The sequence below is a fragment of the Pistacia vera genome, unplaced genomic scaffold, assembly GCF_008641045.1.
Source record: "Pistacia vera cultivar Batoury unplaced genomic scaffold, PisVer_v2 Contig878, whole genome shotgun sequence".
Classification (NCBI taxonomy): domain Eukaryota; kingdom Viridiplantae; phylum Streptophyta; class Magnoliopsida; order Sapindales; family Anacardiaceae; genus Pistacia; species Pistacia vera.
In genome coordinates, this window is record NW_022196754.1 from 1008349 (window position 1) to 1030785 (window position 22437).

Here is a 22437-nt window from a genome sequence, read left to right on the forward strand (position 1 = left end):
GCCACCCGATAGATTTAGATCCAGCAAAGTAGCTACATGTCAACGATATGGTTACCGTGCAATTTGATCCTTTCATCATACATTATCTTGACGAGATGAAGGCATAGAAATAGTGTCAACCTTCGGTTCCTCTCGATATTATGTATTCAGTTTCTGGACCAGTGACCCGTATCATAAACTGGATAGAGCAAGAACTCAATCCCACTGTGGCTACAGTTTTAGTGTCATTGTCATATACTGAATTGCGTCGTGAGATAACTTTCTCCCGTACCCAGGAGTGATGAATCCTCTGTCAATCCACCATAGTCTTGATACACTCCTTGATGCAGTCAATCACCATCGTATTGACAACTCTGAAAAGAACTGCGCTAGGCTAGTGTCAAACTACACCAATCGATGCACAAGGCGCTCCAGTGATCTCAAGTCTAAGGATCACATGCACCACCATTTGTTAGAGGATTTGTTCCTGTAACACCCCACTTGAGATACGTAGCCATTGTTTATGGTATGGCCTAAAGGGTTACTGAATTGCTCCTAAATGAGTTTATATATTGTTCATGTTGTTTGGTTGGCCCTTGGTTGAGCTTATGTTTTGGGTTTGGTTGAGTGTTTACCATGGAATGGATCAAGACTTGGCAGATTTTGGAGTTGCAACCTTCGCCGGGGCGAGGAAGCAGCTTCACCGCGGCGACGTCGGCTTTGATTTTGCAATGTCGATTTTGGAATGTTTCGCAGGGCCACGGAAAGTTCTTCACCGCGGCGACGAGACGGCAGAAAATTTTCTTGAGGTTTCTAGAGAATTCTCCATAGGGGTAAAATGACCATTCTACCCCTAATTTAGCAAGAAAAGTGGGGAGTAAAATGTAAGGAAATTTCATGGAGAATAGTGTAAAATGGGGTGAGTTTGTAAAGAATTAAAGGATAAAGGTGGAAATTTCAAGAAAGAGTAAGGGCAAAATGGGAAAGAGTGTATATTATATGAGCTAATAAGGGTTGAGTCTCTAAACCCATTCATTTCACCCATTTCCACCGCCTCTTCATCCCTCATTTTCTCTCAATTTCTCACTCAATTTTCCAAGGGATTTTTGAGAGTGTTGAGTTGGAATTTGACAAAGAAGTGATCCTAAGCAAGAAGAGGTAAGAATCCCAACTCTAGATATGAGTTTTATTTATGTAAGGGTTAAGTTCTTACCAAGTTTATGCTTAGGAAATAAGGGAAAGCTATGGTCCGACAATAGTAGAGAGCTTTAGTGGAGACTCCTCAAGTATGAGGTAAGTAAATCCAACTCAAGTTGAGATTTAAGGAATCTAATGAGTAGAGATTTCTTTATGCATGTTTATATTATGCTTGTGTAGAGATTGAGATGATAGGAGTAGTTATTTATGTTGATTGTGAATATATTTGAGTTATGAGAATTGTTCTACTTGCATGATGATGAGTTGAGTTTGATTGAGATTGAAAGAGGTTGGAGTAGATGTTTGGGAGTGTGTTTCCTTGACAGGGAATGAGATCATGCAAGAGAATTTCCTCCCATTTTGGGATGGCCTAAGAGAGAAATAGAGTTCTCCAATAAAGTAGAGTTTTTGTATGCATATGAGTTGTTTGATGAAATGCCTAAGAGAAGCATGAGTGTGAGTAGAGAACCTTAATTCTTGCAATATTGCATGTTGGCATTTCTTGAGTGCATTAATGAGCATGAGCCATCCATATGCATTGGTTATGCATTGAGAAATAGCTTGAGAAAGAGTAGAGATCTTTGTGAATAGACTACTCTAAGAGTTAAGCTATACTATGAGTACTAACTTGAGAAAGAGTTGAGAAAGAGTAGAGAATTACTCTAAGAGTTAAGCTATATTATGATGAGTAGCTAGAGAAAGAGTAGAGATCTTGTGCACAAGCTACTGTAAGAGCTAAAGAAGAGAATAGATTAAGTTGTGCGATGGGGAACCCGTGAGTGATGAGCAGAGTCACGAGAGTGGGTGCTTTGTGATCCCCAGCCGTACCTCTGGTCAGATGGGGTCGTGACCGTCACATAGAGTGGAACATGAGATTCCAGCCGTGCCCTCGGTAAGAAAGGCCCGTGACAGTTAAGAGATATACACTCACATGGCCAAGGGTTCCGAATCCATGCATGACCAAATCCGATCGGTAGAGAAATGAGTAGAAGTCACTTAAAGTGGTAGCACCCAGCAGTGCCTCCAGTAAGATGAGGCCGTGACATGCAAGTGAGGAAGAATGAGTAAACATGAGAAAGCGTAAAGAGAGACAAGGGGTAGGGTTACGAAGAGTCGGATGAGTACCCAACCGTGCCTCCGGTAAGATGAGGTCGTGACCTACAACAGAAAGTTAACAGAAAAGAGTTATGAGAAAGAGAGACAGAAAGAGAATCAGTAGAAGTCACGTAGAGTGGGAGAAGTCCCGACCGTGCCTCCGGTAAGATGGGGCCGTGACATTCAAAGAGCGAGTTAGTAGAACTGAATTATGAGAAATGAGAAAAAGATAATAGAGAGAATTAAAGAATGCGAAAGCTTAAGAAAGCTTGAGAAAGAGAGAGTATGAGAAAGAATGAGAGAGTTTGAACTAGTAAGAATCGAGAGTAGAAGAAAGAAACATGCAGTTCTTTTGTATTAACTGCATGTATATCTCATACAGTCATGCACCATGATTTTCCTTCATGGTGAGTATGATGAGACTAAGAGAGAACCATGATTTTCCTTCATGGTGAGTAAGAATAAGAGAAGGAGAAAAGAGAATAAGAACAGAGAGAAAAACAGTGAGAATTAGAAATAGAAGAATGATAGAGTAAGGAAGAACAAAAAAGTGAGTTGTGGGGACAAGTAGTAGAAGATTTACTTACTGAGCCTTGTTGTGCTCACCTTGTTGTTCTTCTCTGTTTTGCAGGAAATAGAAGCAGCGGTCGGATGGACGTCGAGGAGCGGAGAGTATTGGCACCACTGTCCACCAGCTATGATGTGTTGTATTAAGTAGAAAGTTTTTAATACATTGTATTTTGTATTTTTATGAGTAAAGAAAAAATTTGAGCCCACTATCTTTCATACGCTATGTATATCTATAATTTACATAGTATGTATTATAAAAATAGTCATAAAGAGCAGGTGTTACAGTTCCATAGACACTGGGGTTACCATCCATATGGAATCCTCCGGTGGGTCAGTCCAGTGAACTTGCTGCAGTGTATCTGCCTACAGCAAGCACCCATGTGTTGGACCAGGTTGTCACCAAACAACCTTGACAAGTGAGATCAGTCACTGCCTTTCGACAGGGTCGTTCAACACTATGATAGCCTTACTGTATTATCTGTGCCCTTACTTCAGAATAATATTTGGGCTATTGACTTTTCTAGAATGGCCACTATATGTGCTCATAGGGTTTTCTCTATCAAGATTTGAAACACTTGATACCCTCGTCATGGTTCTACCATTCTAAGGACATATATCAATACATATTGCAATAATAATGATTTACGCGATATAGTATAAAAGGCCTTTTATTGATTAATGAACATTATTACAAAGAGTCAATTCCACAATAATTGATAGGCTCTAGGGCACCTACTCCAACAATCTCCCACTTGCACTATAGCCAATCATTCATCCACTCAACATTGAATGACCCAAGTGCCTGCACTATAGCCAGTCATTCATGCACTCAACATTGAATGACCTAAGCGCCCATCATGCTTCTGCTACAATAGAAACTTCAATAGTGGGTTAGTAGGTATTCTACAATTCTGCACGTTCCTTTCTTATCAATCCTTCAGATCAGCTTGAATCAACTAAGTAGGTGTTTGGATTACTGGTGAGATCGTGATTCCTTAGCCAAAACAATGGCTTCATTATTATCGCAGTACAACGATACTGGATTAGCAATGCTTGAAATCACATCAAGTTCAGTAATGAACTTCTTGATCCAAATCGCCTACATGGCTGCATTAAATAATGCGTTACACTTAGCATCAATTGTAGAATTTGCTGCAGTACACTGATTCGAGCTCTTCCAGCTCACTGTAGTTACATTGAGACAAAATTGTGTAATCCCAAATTGTGAACTATAATCTTCCTTTTCCTGTTTGGAAATAGCGTCACTGTATTCTCTTACAGTGAGCTCATCTTTCCTCCATAATCCAAGAATATATATTCTTAAGCCCTTTTCAAGTACTTTAGAATGTCCATTGACACTCACCCAGTGTCTTCACTTAGATTAGTTGATATCTTCTACTAGTGCTGAATGCACATAAGACATCAATCTAGTACAATACATATTGCTCACTTGAGCCTAATTGATATCCTTACAAGTGCTGAATGCACATTAGATATCAATCTTAGCATACAATGGATCCACTTGCTAACACTGTGGGATCCTCTTCATTCTATCTCTCTCATTATGTGGTTAAAGACACATATCTCTTACAGAGAGATACACCATATGCCATCAGAAGAATCCTTCTTGGATTTTTCTATACTGAATGTGCTCAGCACCTTGTCTATGTACTCTGACTTAGTTTGAGCAACTACACTCTATCACAATAGATCTTTATTCCAAGGATGTAGGCTGCTTCCCAAGTCCTTCATGGAGAAGCAATTGGATAACCAAGTCTTTACCAACTGCAAGTTCGGTATATTTTCGCAATCAGAAGTATGTCTCGACATACAACCTGAATATACTGCGCTGCCTCCCACTCACTTTCTTGTAAACACAGGGCTCATCTTCATTCTTGATAAACCGAATTCTTTTACGGCTTCATCAAAACGAATGTTCCAACTCCTTGAAGCTTGCTTGAGTCCATAAATGGATCTCTGCTACTTGCATACCTTATCAGCTTGACTATCAAGAACGAACCATCAGTTGTGTCAATATCACATCCTCCTCAAGGTTTCCATTCAGGAACAGTTTTGACATCCATTTGCCAAAACTCATAGTCATGATATGCAGCAATTGTAGCATTCCAGATGGATTTAATCATGGCAACCATTGAAAGGTTTCTCATAGTCAATGCCATGAATTTGTTTGAAACCCTGGCAACCACTGTGCTTTATAAGTATCACGTTTCCTCCTGTCTTCTCTTCTTGAAGACTCATTTACACCCTATGGGTTTTACCCTTTTAGGTGGTTCCACCAGAGACCACACTTGGTTCTGGTACATGAGTCCATCTCAGATTTCATGGCTTTAAGCCATTTAACGAAATCTGGTCCGATATAGCATCTTCGGGTTCTGGGTTGATCATCTTGGTAGACCAGTACATCACCATATTGAGTCACGAGATAACCTTATCTCTCAGGCTCATGGAGTACTCTCCCAGATCTACATACTCTTGTGCTACCTGAGGTGGTTCACTTTGTCCACAAGTTGTGGAGTAACCTCCTCATGATGCTCAACCACTTCCTATGGCACATCATTTCGTCCTTCGTCTATATCTTATGGTTCTAGAACTTCACGAGTTCTACTTTTCTCCCACTAATACTTCTTAGAAAATATTCCTTTTCTAGGAAGACACCAGAACGAGCAATAAAAATTTTGCACTCTTTCGGTGGTAAAGTAGTATCCTTTGGTCTCCTTTGGATACCTCACAACTACACATTACAGGATTTTGAGCCCAGCTTGTTCGAAGTCAATTTCTTAACATAAGCGTTGCAACCCCAAATCCTAGAGAGACAAGTTGGCTTTCGCCCACTCCATAGCTCATATGGAGTCTTATCTATAGACTTTGACGGCACACGTTCAAACGTGAGTCGCAGTCTCTAGGGCATAACCCCAGAATGATGCAGGTAATCACTAAAACTCATCATAGACCTAACCATATCAAGTAAGGTCCTGTCTCCTTTCCGACACTCCTTTGGTTGGGGTGTATAAGGAGGTGAGTTCTGATACTATCCCACATTCCTTCAGGTATGTCTAGCTCAACTGCCAAAGTTGGCATAGTAGTCATTTTGAGATTATCCTTGTTGTCTTCTTAAGAACATATTATTATGAAACAGTTCCATAAAGAATATTATTTATACTCAGGACATTAATCCATAAGTAAACTAATATTCTCATTTGTCCTAAGTGGACACAGAATATATTTCTAAAACTGAAGAAAAACCATAATAATCCAAAAGTTCCAAGAAACAAGTCCATCGGCTAAATCAGACGATAGATCCTACAACAAATGCACAGCACGTGCTTCATTTCCAACTGGTAGGTTCACCTCTCCCTCGATGAGCAATCTGCTCTACCGTAGTTCCTGCCACATCATCAATATATGAGGAACCACATCTTGTGTCAACTAGATGTTTACGGGAGAAGTAATCTCAAGAATGTACCTGATGAAGAAGTAACATTCTCTTCCTTTTTGCTAGAAGGCCTTGCAATGTTTCCTCCAATGGCTGGATTCCACAGTGAAGACAAACGCCCTTTCTCTACAACTGTTCTTTCCATGACTTCTAAGCCCTTTCCTTTTCACTTGAGTTGGCTTCAACCAACATCAATGTTTCTGACATTTTCATGCCTGACTCAGTAGCCTTTAACAAATCCAGAAGCTCGGAAAGGTATTCTCTTACTCCTCAATAAAGTATAACGAATTGAGATAGAATCTGGCAAAGACTGTAATATTACGTTTATGCTAAACCTCATTAAGTCCACATCCCAAAATCTCGGCTTGTTCATATACTCGATCCACTTGGTATATGATCGCCAATTTTGGTACCCTCTTCCATCCTACATCTGAAAAACGACCGAGACACCATATGCTTCTCATTCTTCGAGAAAATGAAGAATAGAAGCTAAATCCATTTTCTGGCACTGTTGTCGCAGTAATGGTGCCATTGATGCAAGCAACTGTTTACTGTCATTTCTGCTTTTGCATCATGTGTAGCTTCACATATGCATACCAGTCTCATGGATAAACTATCGCGCAGGCTCTAATGATAAAGCTTGCTCAATGGTGTATAATCTATCGCTTGACTGAAGTATATTATTTATACTTCTATACCAGTCAACAAAATTTTCACCATTCCATTTCTCTCCCATTTGATGATTTGTCGTAGTGATGTTGGGATCATTTTGCTCAAATTTAAGTGAATCTACAGTGCAGAAAAATAACTATTATTACCATGTTCATTATTATTGTTTAACATGGTCTTTTATTAAACGAGCTCCTACTATTTTACTCAAGTCAATAGCCCTCACCATTAACTCGGGAAAGCCCGTTGACTTTCCTATGGACCGAGATCCCTCCCTCCATTTCAAACCTTCGCTTTGGGACAAGCCAAATGAGTTGATTAGGTAGCCACAAACTTAATCCAACAAGTTGATAGCTCCTACTATCAACCTCAAATGTGAAAAAGCCAACAAGCCAATCACACAATCCAATGGACATTGCATGCCATCATCCTCAAGTGTGATTCTCAGTATCAGTAGAGTGGACACTACATGTCACCGCGTACACACAATATGTGTACTGCTTTACTATGCCTATGACGCGTTTTTATCAACCTTCGCTTTGGCGATTAAGCAAAACCGTCATTTTAAGTCGACCCATCACCATTAAGGAAAACTCCAATGCATTTTAACCTCCCGCTGGTAGAAGTGTACCCTTCGATTTGGCGAACAAGGTTTCGATGAACAGTGGTTTGATTAAAACCATGGTGATGGAAGGCTTTCGTGACTTAATATACTTTGATTGAGGGTTTTGTTATTTAATGTCTCACCAGATTATTATCTTTGTTAGAATGACATTGTTTGGCATGTTATTGAACATTCAACCTTATCATGCATTCTAAACAAAATATTAAAACATGCCGGTACATGACCCAACTAAAACCGATTTCCTCGAGCCTAGAGGAATCGGTGGGTCACCTAGGGGTCCTGTAATAAACATCTTGAGTCTTCAAGTATGGTTACCTCATCCTTTGCTCCGTCTTCAAGTACATTACAAAAAATATCTTTCTAAATTTACAATAAATAATTATACAAATTCTTTACATCAAGAAATTTAGAAACCTTGATTTACATTCGAGGGGAATTAGATGAGAGGAGAATGTACATCGAGAAGATAATACAACCATACATACCCAAAATATTTTAAAACATTCACCCTTACGTCTAAGGCTCATGTACCGGGCACCATGCAATATACAAACAAGTACAAAGCATACATTTAAAAAAAAATCAATTTTTGAAATTTATGGGTCAATTACAATGTACCCCCTAACAATTTGTAGAACTAGTTTGGTCCAAAAGTTTTGAAACTTTACATTCTGGCCCTTACGCACTCGAAGTGTGCTCGCTACGGCGATGAGTTAGATCGTCGCGACGTGCATTGATTACTTGGCGTTCACGCTTAACGTACCGTCGCGGCGATTTGGTACATCGCCCATCCTAAGGACGATCACCGCGGCGATGGGTTATATCGCCTTGGCGAGCACTGTACGAAGAAGAAGATCGCCGCGGCGAGCGCTGGTTTCGTCACCAGTGCCAGTGTGAACAACGCTCGCTGCGGTGATGGTTTATATCGTCGCGGCGAGCGTACACAGATTTGTAGCTCCAGATCTGTTCATACAGTAACCAAAAACACCCTAAACGGATTTTGCAATCAATCAAACACATTGATCTCAACAAATATCCATCATGCATTAAATCAAACTTGTAGTTCATCAACAAATCAGATTAATTGATTAATAAAAAACATGATTTAAGGCAAATTTTATAAGGCAACATTATATCATCAAATACATGTTATCAACCATCCAAATAAAAATTATAAAATTCAGTACCCTAGGCTCTGATGCCACTGTTAGTAAACGGACCCATATACGCAGCGAAAATAAAACAAATATAATATAGAGATCGTTTACGTGAGCCAAGATCAAGGGTATAATTTTACAATTCATATTAAAATAAAATCTGCAGAAAAATAAATCCGAGTTTAAAGAAAACAAACGCATGTTGGAGGCTGCTCCAAATTTGTCAATGAATGTTTTGCTACTGATCCAAGTGTAGGATCGAACCCACGTCGTCCACACGAAGACAATCTTAAAAGAACCAAAGAGGGATTTGCTAGATCCTCTTTGGCTTCAAGATTTAGAAGAAAGCAAATCAATTGAATTGATTTTGGGCAATATTGTTTCTGCCGTGGGAGTGTATTGAGAGGGGCTGTGTGTGTGTTTTTCTTTTAAAAGAGAAATAAAAAAAAAAATTGAATAATCACACACTTTTCTTTTTATAATAAAATAATCAAGTTGCCCTAATCCCATACGGAATAGGCTTGGGCTCCAACCCAAACGCCTCATGTTGCCAAACACTCCCAATTTAATATTTTTATTTTTCCATCATTATCTCAATTAAAATCAATTAATATATATTAAAATTTAACAATAATGATAATATATTTAAATATGTGCGAACACACATTTAAACGTAATTTTACTTATTTAATTTTTCTAACAAATTAAATAAAGGCTACGACCTCAGCAAATTTAATTGCACTGTGAAATTACCAAAATACCCTTTCGCCTAAAAAGACGAAAACGCCCTTCTTTCTTCTTGGCTCTTAAATTATCTTCTATGTGTGTGACCCATAGGCTCCTCATCATACCGGTAGTGTATAGTATCGCGATTAACACCAATTAATCGTCTCACTAATACACAGACCAAGATTGGCCCCTAGCAAGGCATCATGGCCACCCGATAGATTCGGATTCAGCAAAGTAGCTACCTGTCAACGATATGGTTACCGTACAATACGATCCTTTCATCATACGTTATCTCGACGAGACGAAGGCATAGAAATAGTGTCAACCTTCGGTTACTCTCGATATTATATATTCAGTTTCTGGACCAATGACCCGTATTATAATCTGGATAGAGCAACAACTCAATCCCACTGTGGCCACAGTTTTAGTGTCATTGCCATATACTGAATTGCGCCGTGAGATAACTTCTCCCGTACCCGGGAGTGATGAATCCTTTGTCAATCCACCATAGTCTTGATACACTCCTTGATATAGCCAATCACCACCGTACTGACAGCTCTGAATAGAACTGCGTTAGGCTAGTGTCAAACTGTACCAATCGGTGCACAAGGCGCTCCGGTGATCTCAAGTCTAAGGATCACATGCACCACCATTCGTTAGAGGATTTGTTCCATAGACACTGGGGTTACCATCCATATGGAATCCTCTGGTGGGTCAGTCCAGTGAACTTGCTGCGGTATATCCGCCTACAACAAGCACCCATGTGTTGCACCAGGTTGTCACCAAACAACCTTGACAAGTGAGATCAGTCACTGCCTTTCGACAGGGTCGTTCAACACTATGATAGCCTTACCGTATTATCTGTGCCCTTACTTCAGAATAATACTGGGGCTACGGACGTTTCTAGAATGGCCACCATATGTGCTCATAGGGTTCTCACTATCAAGATTTGAAATACTTGATACCCTCGTCACGGTTCTACCATTCTAAGGACATATATCAATACATATTGCAATAATAATGATTTACGCGATATAGTATAAAATGCCTTTTATTGATTAATGAACATTATTACAAAGAGTCAATTTCATAATAATTGATTGGCTCCAAGGCACCTACTCTAACACAAGTAGTTCCAAAGAAGTGAGGTATCACGGTAATAAAGAATGAAAGCAATGAATTGATACCGACTAGGACAGTCACGGGTTGGAGGGTGTGCATCGACTACAGAAAGCTAAATGAAGCATCAAGAAAGGATAATTTTCCGCTTCCTTTCATTGATCAAATGTTGGAAAGACTTGCGAGGCATGCTTATTATTGTTTCTTGGATGGCTTTTCAGGCTATAATCAGATTGCCATTGCTCTTGAAGATTAAGAGAAGATGACATTCACTTGCCCTTATGGTACCTTTGCTTACTGAAGGATGCCTTTTTGGTTGTGCAATGCACCGGCCACATTCCAGAGATGCATGATGTCGATTTTTGGTGACATGGTGCAGCGGTTCATAGAAGTCTTCATGGATGACTTATCTGTTTTTGGTTCTTCTTTTGATAATTGCCTGTCTAACCTTTCCTTTGTTTTGCAGCGATGTCAAGATACAAATCTGGTACTCAACTGGGAGAAGTGTCACTTCATGGTTCAAGAGGAATTGTACTCGGTCACTGAATTTCAAAGGATGACATTGAAGTGGATTGAGCCAAAACAAAAGTGATTGAGAAGCTACCACCACCTGCAAACGTCAAGGCAATCCAAAGCTTCCTGGGGCATGCGGGGTTTCATAGAAGATGTATAAAGGATTTCTCCAAAATCTCTAAACCTCTTTGCAATTTGTTGATTAAAGATGCCTCTTTTGATTTCAATGAAGAATGCATGCATGCTTTTCAAACTCTTAAGAAAATATTAGTGTCTGCACCTATTATTGTAGTTCCCAATTGGGAAATCCCATTTTTATTGATGTGTGATGCTAGTGATTTTGCATTTGGAGTGGTCTTAGGACAACAAAATAATAAGGTTTTGCATGTAATTCAATATGCTAGTAGGACACTAACCGATGCATAGTTGAATTACACCACTACTGAAAAAGAGCTTTTAGCCTTCATTTTTGCATTTGACGAATTTCAGTCTTATTTGCTAGGTGCAAAGGTGATTGTCTACATAGACCATTCAGCACTCAAGCACCTACTGGCAAAATAAGAAGCAAAACCCAAGCTAATAAGATGGATCCTACTATTGCAAGAGTTCGAATTAGAAATCCGAGACAAAAAGGGGTCAGAAAATGTGGTGGCAGATTATCTATCAAGGATTGAATGACCAGCTCAGGGAAGTGAAGAGGAAACTCAAATCAAGGAGACATTCCTGAATGAGAAACTGATGAGAGTTGAAGAAGCACCTTGGTATGCAGATATTGCAAATTACTTATCATCGAGAGTGCTTCCAAATGGCATGACTTTCCAGTAGAATAAGAAATTTTTCTCTGACTTGAGATTTTATTTCTGGGAAGAACCGTTTTTGTATAAACGTTGTGCAGATCAAATGATACGAAGGTGTGTCCTGAAAGAAGAGATGGAGAGTATTTTAAGGCATTTCCATGAGAAGGAAGTTGGTGGTCACTTTAGAGGAACTAGAACAATAGCAAAGGTCCTTCGATATGGATTCTTTTGGCCAACTCTATTCAAGGATGCTTTACGGTGGGTTCAAGAATGTGACCAATGTCAACGGAGTGGAAATATTTCAAGGAGAGATGAGATGCCGTTAAGTAAGGTCGTTGAACTTTTTGACATGTGGGGGATTGACTTCATGGGCCTTTTCCCAAATTCATATGGAAATTTGTGCATCTTAGTGGTTGTTGATTATGTGTCGAAACAAGTGGAAGCAGTTGCATTACCCTCTAACGATGCCAAAGTGGTGATGAACTTTGTGAGGAAAAACATTTTCTCAAGATTTGGGGTACCACAAGCAATCATTAGTGATGGTGGAACTCATTTTTGCAATAGGCAATTTGACGCTCTCTTGGGAAAATACGGAGTGACACATGAAGTTGCTACACCATACCATCCTCAAACCAGTGGGCAAGTGGAATTGTTAAACAAAGAGATGAAAAGAATTTTAGAGAAGACAGTTAATGCATCCAGGAAGGACTGGTCATGGAAGTTAGATGATGCATTATGAGCATACCGCACTACATTCAAGACACCAATTGGTATGTCTCCGTTCTATTTGGTGTATAGGAAGGCATGTCACTTGCCGGTGGAACTCAAGCATAAGGCATATTGGGCAGTTAAGCAACTAAACATGGATTTACAAGCTGCTGGGGATAAAAGGATGCTGAAATTGAATGAACTTGACAAGTTTCGTTATGAAGCTTATGAAAATGCTCGTATTTACAAAGAAAAGACCAAGATGTGGCATGACAAGCATATAACGAAGAAAAACTTTGAAGTGGTTCAAAAAGTATTTATTTACAATTCTAGACTTAGGCTCTTTCCTGGAAAACTTAAGATAGATGGTCCGGACCCTTTGTAGTTATAGAAGTCTACCCATACGATGCTGTGGAGATCTCACATGAAGAAAATGGTACATTTAAGGTGAATGGGCAACAATTGAAGCTATACGTTGATGGAGCATTGAGTTGCAAGTCACTGCCCATCAAACTCGACATTCCGAAATCAGGACTTGAGAAAGTCGAGCTTCTGACTATAAACAAGCGCTTCTTGGGAGGCAACCCAAACGTTCTCATTTTTGAGTTGTTTTAAATTTGTTTATGTGTTTTCTGACTTAGGAAATAGTTTAATTTCATTTTCCTTTTGGTGTTTCAGGTGAATGATCAAAATGTGGCATGAAACAAAATTTCCCAGACTTCACCGCGGTAAAAGAAGAATCTCACCACGACATTGTATGCACTGCCAAATGAGTGCTCATGTAATTTAAGACTTTGCCGCGGCAAAATAAAAATCTCACTGCAGCATTGTACACACTACCAAATGCGGAGTTAAGGAATTTCAAGATTTCGCCGTGGCAAAATAAAATTTTCACAGCGGCACTGTATATATTGTGACCTTAAGGAATTTCAGGACTTCGCCACGGCAAAAGAATAATCTCGCCGCGGCATTGTGTGTATTGTGATGCTTAAGGAAAAATTTTCTAGATTTCGTCGTAGTAAGAAAAATACTTCGCTGCGACATCGAGCAGTTCGCACAAGTAATTCAAGAACTTCACCACGGCAAAGTTTGCTCTTCACCACGGCGAAAAACCATTTTCTGTATAAACTCGCGTTACTTCTTCATTTGTTTGCGAGTATTCCAAAAGATTCCAAGAACAAACAAATTTCACTTTCAATTTCAACCCTTTTTCTAGCAAAATTTCTTTCACCATTCCACATCATCACTCCCATAAACACTTTTACAACCTTCCCTTGCACCAAATCTAGCCAATTTTGAAGAAAATTTTGGAAACCCTAGGTTTTCCAAAATTGGGGGTTTTGCAATTCAAAGAAAAATTGGAGCAATTGAAGGTTTATCAAGCCTGAACTCGAAATTTTTGGATATTACTTGTGTGTTTAGAGTTGTGATTTGTGTTTGGAGTGTGGAAGTGTTGATTTTGATTGATTGGTGGTTAAGGGAGTTTGGGTGTATGCTTGTGAAGTTTAAGAGTGCATAAGGAAGTTTGGTGATAGTTGGGGTGTGATTGTTGATTTCAAAAGTGATAAGGTATTGAGGAATTGAATTGAAGTTGTGGGACGTGTGTAATACTGTTAGAGTAGACAGTTGAATTGCTGATTTTCGCGGTAGAGTGTATAGAGTACTTTTGAGAGAAAATGCCACTCAAAGCAGTTCCAAGGGGTAAGGGCAAACATGTCGATAATAGATTTGTGAATGAGTAGGCTAGACAGCGTTATGAAGTAGCAATTCAAAGAAAAGACAAGAGTTTTATTGCTAAGAGAGGATTGGCCACTGTCAATGCAGAAGCTTGGATCAAAGGGAGAGGTTGGGACATCTTTCTGCTTGAACCTAAGCATTTAGCCATAGAGCCAATTGTAAGAGAGTTTTATGCGAACTTCCTTAAGTGTGAGCCTGGACATGTATATGTGAGGGTTATTAAGGTGTCATTTAGTGCAAAGATCATCAATGAATTCTACCAGATTGATCCAATTGATTGTGATGAGTATGTAGAATTCAAGGCTAAGGAGATTAATTATGATGAGATACTTAAGGTTTTAGCAAAGCCAGGTACCTCTTGGGAATTCTTGAAGAAGGGAAGGAGAAGCATAAAAGGGACTAATTTGATTCCCATGGCTAGAATTTGGCAATACTTTGTTTGTGCGAGGATGGTTCCAAAAACACACCACAGTTTAATGGATTTTGAGCGAGCAATCTTACTTTATGCCATTGCCACTGGAAAGAAGATTGATGTGGGATCATAATAGAGAATATAAGGCATGCAGCCAAACCAGTGAGAGCGAGCTTTGCCTTCCCACATCTCATCACTGAATTTGCATAAAAGCTGGAGTCAAGAAGGTAGATGATGAACCACTTCTTCATCTTGCCCCAGCCCTCAACCAAGTCTATTATTATAAGCTCCTAGATTGTCCTACCATTGGAGAAGCCATTTCAAGCTCAAAAAGACCAAGAACAACAACCTCTATGACAGATATCCTACTCCATTTCCCACAATAAAAGAGAAGTTACAACATATCTTGAAGAAGATGGACAGAATGGAAAGGCGTCAAGATTGGATGGCAGATCAGACTCGCACATTGTACGGGATGCAATCGAAGTGTTGCGCCAATCTGGGCATTGATTTAGCCTATTTCCAATGGCAAGAATGGCAAGAGGAAGAGGAAGATCAAATTCAGGATGATGCCATAGAGGAAGAGGACAACGCTGATGGAGAGGATGTAGATGAATGAGCCTGGAATACATTTTTGTTTTGTTTTATTTTTGTATAGTGGAACTCAGTTTTTCTTGTTTTTACCTTTACTTTGTTTTGCATCCTTAGGTTTTCGGTTTAGTTGGTTGAGGTCTGATAATCCGAGGATTATACTAGTTTATTTAAGCTTTTAGGCCAGATTTTAGATACTTCTTAGTTTATTTTTGCCTGAATTGCTACTTAATTCCTTACATTTCGTGTTTCAGGTTAAAATGGACATTTTGAGCGAATAAAGACAGATTTGAATTTTTTGGACTCAAAAGCAAGCTTAGGGCAATTCTGTAATTTCAGAATTCTTTAGGAAGCTTCGCCGCGGCGAAGGTTGTTCTTCGTCGCGGCAAAATAAGCCAGTCACGCACCAGATTCACCTCCTTTGTCGCCGTGGCGAAGTCTGCACTTTTCAGTTTTTGTAAAACGCACAGTTTTGTTTTTAGGCTAAGTTTTAGGATTTTGGCCAAGGTATAAAAGAAATACTTAGTCTTTTTGTTTAGCGTTCGTGGAGAGATAGACAGCAGTTTTTACATTTTCTTAGATTTATTTTTGAGTGATTTTGGATTAAACAAAGTGTGAAGATTCGAGGTGAAACCAGTGGATTCGTCAATTGGGGAGATTCTTTTCCTTTTCTCTTGTTTCCATGATGTTGAACTTGGAATTTTTCGTTTCTTTTAATTGTTTTATTGATTTAGCCATGAACTAACCTATTTTGGGTTAGGGTTTTGATGTAATTCGGATTCTAATGGGTTAAAGAGTTGATGATTATTAATTTCATATGATTTTGCTTTGGCTGTGTGATTATTCTGGACTTATTATTTTCATGTGATGAACATGATGAGATTGAAAGATAATTCATGTTAAGCTTCTTGGGTAATCACCATTGTATTATTGGATGCTAGAGATAGATTCAAGAACTAATGAAATCAATCTAGGATTCTTGTGCTTAATGAGCTTAGATTTATTAACTTTCATTTTGTTGGGTGCGGAAGGTTAATAGGGAAGAGTAGAAAAACGTAGCCTGAGAAGGTATGTTGGACACCTTAGAGAGTTCGATTTACAATCTATGCGTGTGAATATGAATTTAGTTTAATTCTTTAGGTTTAACCCATAGAGTCCGAATGAAGTCAAAACCCTACCTGTTTGTTTTGAATTGATTTTATCCCCTTTTAAATCTTGCTTTCACAGTTTACTTTTATTTTAGTGAAATTTTGTTTTAGTTATAGTTTAAATTGTTCCCTTAAATCCAAAGGAATTCGATTGCTTCAACTTGAAAACGGTAGAAAACTTAGTGCTTAGCAACAATCCTCGTGGGAACGATACTCACTCATCACTCTATTACTTGTGCGACTAGTATACTTGCTACATTTGCATGTTGTAGGAAACACGCATCAAGTTTTTGGCGCCGTTGCCGGGGATTGAGTTTTAAGTTAACATTGAGTTTTTCTATAGTTAGCTAGACTGAAGTTTTAATTTTTGTTTTCAATTTTTTGTTGGTTTGTGATCTCACTTTCTTTCGTTAATTTTGTGCAGTTTATGCGAAGAGCGAGATGTCAGCCAGTAGTTCCTGTTGATCTTGAGATTGAGAGAACTGTCGGACGACTTAACAGAGAGAGAAGAGAAAAAGAGGATATAGTAGTTGAAACGGAAGAAATAGTTGTTGAAATGGTAGAACCAGAAAATAGGACACTAAGGGAATTCTCAGTTCCCAAGGTTAATGGCAGTGGGTTGAGCATTACGAGACCAGTGGTCCAAGCCAACACATTTGAAATAAAGCCAGCAATCATCCAGATGATCCAACAGTCGGTAAGGTTTAATGGTGATTTGAAGGAAGATCCGAGTCAGCATATTGCGAACTTCTTGGAAATTTGTGACACCTTCAAGTCGAACGGAGTGTCAGATGACGCCATTAGGTTGAGGTTATTCCCATTCTCATTGGGGGATAAAGCTAAGGGGTGGTTAATGGCACTACCATCGGGAACTATCACAACATGTAATGATCTAGCACAGAAGTTCCTGACCAAGTTCTTCCCTCCAGCAAAATCAGTAAAACTGAGAAATGATATCACATCATTTCTACAAGATGAATTTGAGTCATTGTATGAGGCTTGGGAGAGTTACAAGGATTTTATGAGGAAATGTCCACACCATGGGTTGCCAGTTTGGCTTCAAGTCCAAACATTCTACAATGGACTGATGGGTAACGTGCAAACCATGGTGGATGCAACATCGGGAGGAGCTTTGCAGAATAAGACACTAGAGGAGGCTTATGAGTTGCTTGAGGTTTTGGCAAGCAACAACTATCAAAGACCAAATGAGAGAGCAATAACAAGAAAATCTACGGGTCTTTATGAAGTTGATGCCATCACAGCCATCTCAGCCCAACTCACGACACTTCAGAAATAGTTGGGAAGTATGCAGGTAAAATCTATTCAAGCACCTCAACTAACTTGTGATTTTTGTGTAGGGAACCATGTGAGCAGCGAGTGTCAAGGGGGGAACACATTTGCTTCATCATCTTTATCATTGGAGCAAGTGAATTACTTGGCAGGAAATCAGAGGCAACCAAACAACCCGTACTCCAACACATACAATCCGGGGTGGAGAAATCCTCCAAATCTGGCTTGGGGCAATCAGAACCAGCAAAATAATTAATGGAACCAAAGGACAGTGCCAAATAACCAACCAGGGGTGAATAATCAACCGGGAGATCCAAGAGTGACAAAGTTGGAGGACATGTTTGGGAAATTCATGCAGGAGACCACGGGTTTTATGAATGAGACGAGGACGAATTTCAGAAATCAAGGGGCGTCCCTTCGGAATCTTGAGGTACAGATGGGGCAATTGGCTGAGAAGTTAAATGAGAGACCGCAAGGATCTCTACCAAGCAACATGGTGACTAACCCACGTGAGCAAGTAAATGCAATTTCGTTAAGAAGTGGGACAGTTTTAGAAGAGGTGGAAAAATCAAGGAAAGAGGAAAATCCATCAAAGAAAAAAGAAGAATTTGATGAGGAAGTTGATGAAGAAATCATTGCTGAAGAGAAACCACCCAGCCCAAGGAAAGATGAACAGAAGCAGGAAGAGGGGAAAAAGAAAAGGAAAGAGAAATTGCCATTGCTCGAGATACCACCAGAGTTGGCGCATCACACACCACTTGTACCTTTTCCTCAAAGACTCAGAAAAGAAAATCAGGATAAGCAGTTTATTAAATTTCTTGATGTCTTTAAGAAACTGCATATTAACATTCCTTTTGCAGATGCATTGTAGTAGATGCCGAGCTATGCGAAGTTCCTTAAGGAAATCCTATCGAACAAAAGGAAGCTAGAAGACGAGGAAATGGTGATGCTCACGAAGGAATGCAGTGCCATCTTACAAAAGAAGTTACCCCCGAAACTCAAAGATCCAGGGAGTTTTACTATTCCTTGCACTATAGGAGATATCACCTTTGATCGAGTTTTATGTGACCTAGGTGCTAGCATTAACCTTATGCCTTTTTCTATTTTCAGGAAATTAGGAATTGGTGAAGTGAAGCCAACAACCATATGCTTGCAACTTGCAGATCGATCAATAAAGCATCCGAAGGGCATTGTGGAGGATGTGTTGATTAAGGTGGACAAGTTTATTTTTCCTGCGGATTTCTTTGTGTTGGATATGGAAGAAGACAAAGAGATTCCTCTTATCCTGGGACGACCATTTCTGGCCATCGGAAGAGCTTTAATTGACGTTCAAAAAAGGAAGTTGATCATGAGGATGCAAGATGAAGAAATAACATTTAATGTCCTTGAATCAACGAGAGCTCCACCTAAATAAGAGTCGTGTTTAAAAATCGATGTGGTGGACTAGGCAAAGATTGAAACCTTCCAATTGAACAATCCTAAGGTGGAAATTAAGAGCTGCATTGTCAAACCGAATCAGCTCAAGAGTGAGGACCATAACGGAAAGGGTTGCCCAAAATTCCGAGATAAGCCACAGTCAAGATTGTGTTTTCACAAGGACTGGATCTCTCAGCTCAAAAAGGGTGAGGGAAAGTCCAGAAAACGAAAAGTACTTGGTGAGAAGAGTCGAACCACCAAAGTAATGACCAAGGGATGGAAATGGGAGGTGAAACTCTCAACAAGGGCTCTGTGTGAAAAAGATCATCAGCAAAAGAAGCTCGAGCACAAGGGAAAATTTTGGGATGTGAAGTACTTGGATAATCTAGACTGACGTGAAAAATTGAGAGAGTCGAGCTTACCGACTATAAACAAGCGCTTCTTGGGAGGCAACCCAAGTGTTTAATTTTTTCTCTATTTTTTTTTTCATTTCATTGTGTTTTGATTTTCTTATGAGTTTGAATGATTTTTAATTTGTGTGTTTTTAGGTGTTTTAGGTGAAGTTTTCAGCTAATGCAAGGAAAGAAAATGCTCCAGACTTTGCTAGGGTGAAGAAGTCTTCTTCGTTGCGGTGAAGCACATCGTGTAAAAATAAGTTTTGAAAAGTCCTAGACTTCGCTATGGCGAAGATTGTTCTTCGCCAGGGCGAAGCAACCTGAAAATATGTTGCAGCTCCTGTAAGTTTTCGCCCCGGCAAAGAATTTGTCTTCGCCGTGGCGAAGTAGGTTGGATGAAATTTCTCTAAGGCAATTTCGCCGCGGCGAAGGTTTTTCTTCGTCGGGGCGATTATCCACGATAATGTTTCGCCTCAGCGAAGTATTTTTCTTCGCCGCGGCGAAACCTGGGTTTCAAATTAGGGTTCTATGAACGAAGAACTTCGCCGCAATGAAGCTTGTTCTTCGCCACGGCGAAGACAGTTTTTTATAAATACCCACGTTCGTTTTTCATTCTTCACGTGACTTTTCATATCCTTTTTAGAGAAAAATTTTCCAATTTCAACCCTTTGCCTTCCAAGTGTTTTCCCAACCCAAGTTCTCACTCCTTACCCCTCATAAGCACCAAAACAACTCATTTCAACAAAAATTTTTGCGAAAATTTCACGAAAATTTTAGGTTCAAGAAATTTGGGGCTTTCCAATCTAGGCTGATTCTGGGTAAATTGGTGGCGCATAATCCTTCGTGTTGGTAAGATCTCAAGTTCCCTAAACTCTTTTTCGCACAATTTTGAGCTTTGATTTGTAGATCTGAAAAGTTGATTGTTGGTTGAGTTTTGAATTGTTTGGTGTTTGTGAGTTCGATTTTGTTGAGGAAGGATTAATTGTGCATGTTGTGATATTGAGGAGTGTGGGTTTTGAGTTTTGGAGTATTTTGTTGAATTGGAGAAATCGTAGTTTGGGGGTCTAAGTGCGAATTTTTGGAAGTGTTCTCGATTTCTTTTTCAGGTTTGAATTGGTTGTTGTGGGGAACCTAGGCTTGAATTTTTGGGTTGCGTTGTGAGTTGAATTATAGAAAATGGCACCCAAAGTGAAGGTTCCATACAAGGGAAAAGGAAAGAAAGAGGACAACCGCTTCTGTAACGCCCCACTTGAGGTACGTACTTGAGATTTGCTGTATTACTTAAAGGTTCACTGTTTCAGTTTCAATTGAGTTTGTATGTTGTTATGGTTGGTTGGCTGGCCTTTATTTTACATGGTATGTTGAATTGGTTGAGTGTTTGCCTTGAAATTGGTTGAGACTTGAGGAATTTTGGAAGAACAGTCTTTGCTGGGAAGACGTTGGCTTTGTAATGGCGGTGTCAGTTCTGTAAGTTTTCGCCGGGGCGACGAAATTTCTTTGCCGCGGTGACGGGGCGGCAGAAAAGTTTCTTTAGTTTTCTAGAGAATTCTTCTTTTGGGACACAATGACCATTCTACCCCTAATTAGCAAGAAAAGTGGGGAGTAAAATGTAAGAAAATTTAGTAGAGAATGTGTTCGTAATGGGGGTGTATTTGCAAAGAATCCAAGGATATAGATGGAATTTGCAAGGAAGAGCAAGGGCAAAATGGGAAATGATGATTATAATATGAGGTAAAAAGGGTTAAGTGTAAAGAACCCTTCATTTCACCCATTTCCACCGCCATACCCATTCTCTCATTTCTCTCAATTCTCCATTCAATCTTCCAAGATTTCTAAGGAGTTTTAGGGAGCTTTTGGGAAATTTTTAGTAGAGATTTCATCTAAAACATCCTAAGGTAAGGATTCTTGCTTTAGATATAGATTTGCTTATTCTTGTATCTTGAAGTCTTATGGTTTTATGGTTTAAAGGTGTAGAGAAGGGACAAGGTACTAAGGAAGAGTAGTAGTGGAATCTCTCCATTAAAAGTAAGTAAATCCTAACTAAGTTGAATTTGAGAATTTAATTGAGTAGAGATTGTGTATGTATATGTATGTTTTATATTTGTTGGGATGAGATGAGATGAGATTAGTAGTTATGTATGATTATTGAATATGTTTGGATATGAGAAGTGTTGAACTTCTATGACGTGGAGTTGGGTTGATAGGTGATGGAGAGAGTTTTGAGCAACACAGGAATCTAGAGATTATGAGGGAGTTTTCTCCCATTGTTTGGATGATTAAAGAAAGGAGAATGATTATAGTTAGAGTAGAGTTTTATATGCACATGAGTTGTATGATGAAATACCTAAGAGAAGTATGAGAATGAATTATGAACCCTAATTCTTGCAACATTGCATATTGGCATTTCCTTAGTGCATTAATGAGCATGAATCATTCTTATGCATTAATTATGCATTAGAGAAAGAGTAGGAAAAGAGTAGAGAACTCTATGAATAGACTACTCTGAGAGTTAAGCTACACTATGAGTAGTAGGTTAAGAAAGAGGATAGAGTAGGTTGTGTGATGGGGAACCCGTGAGTAATGGGTAGAGCATTCCCGCATGTACGCCGCATTGAGAGAGCGGCACGAGTATGAGAAAGAAAAGTGGTGTAGCCCGTGAGAGTGCATGCAGATGAGGGCTATACCCGAGACTACCCGAGAGAGAGATTATACACTCACATGGCCAAGGGTTCCGAATCCATGCATAACCGAGTCCGATCAGCTGAGGATGAGTAGAAGTCACGGAGAGCGGGAGTGAGCCCCGGCTGTGCCCCCGGTAAGATGGGGTCGTGACTTA

The 22437-nt window shown here is 39.5% G+C and overlaps 1 non-coding gene across 1 annotated transcript; it reads right to left on the minus strand.

The window, feature by feature from the left end:
* Positions 1 to 17440: 17440 nt before the first annotated feature.
* Positions 17441 to 17547, minus strand: LOC116119250. The gene has a single exon (XR_004126351.1). It is a non-coding gene; the product is annotated as a small nucleolar RNA R71 (small nucleolar RNA).
* Positions 17548 to 22437: the final 4890 nt, after the last annotated feature.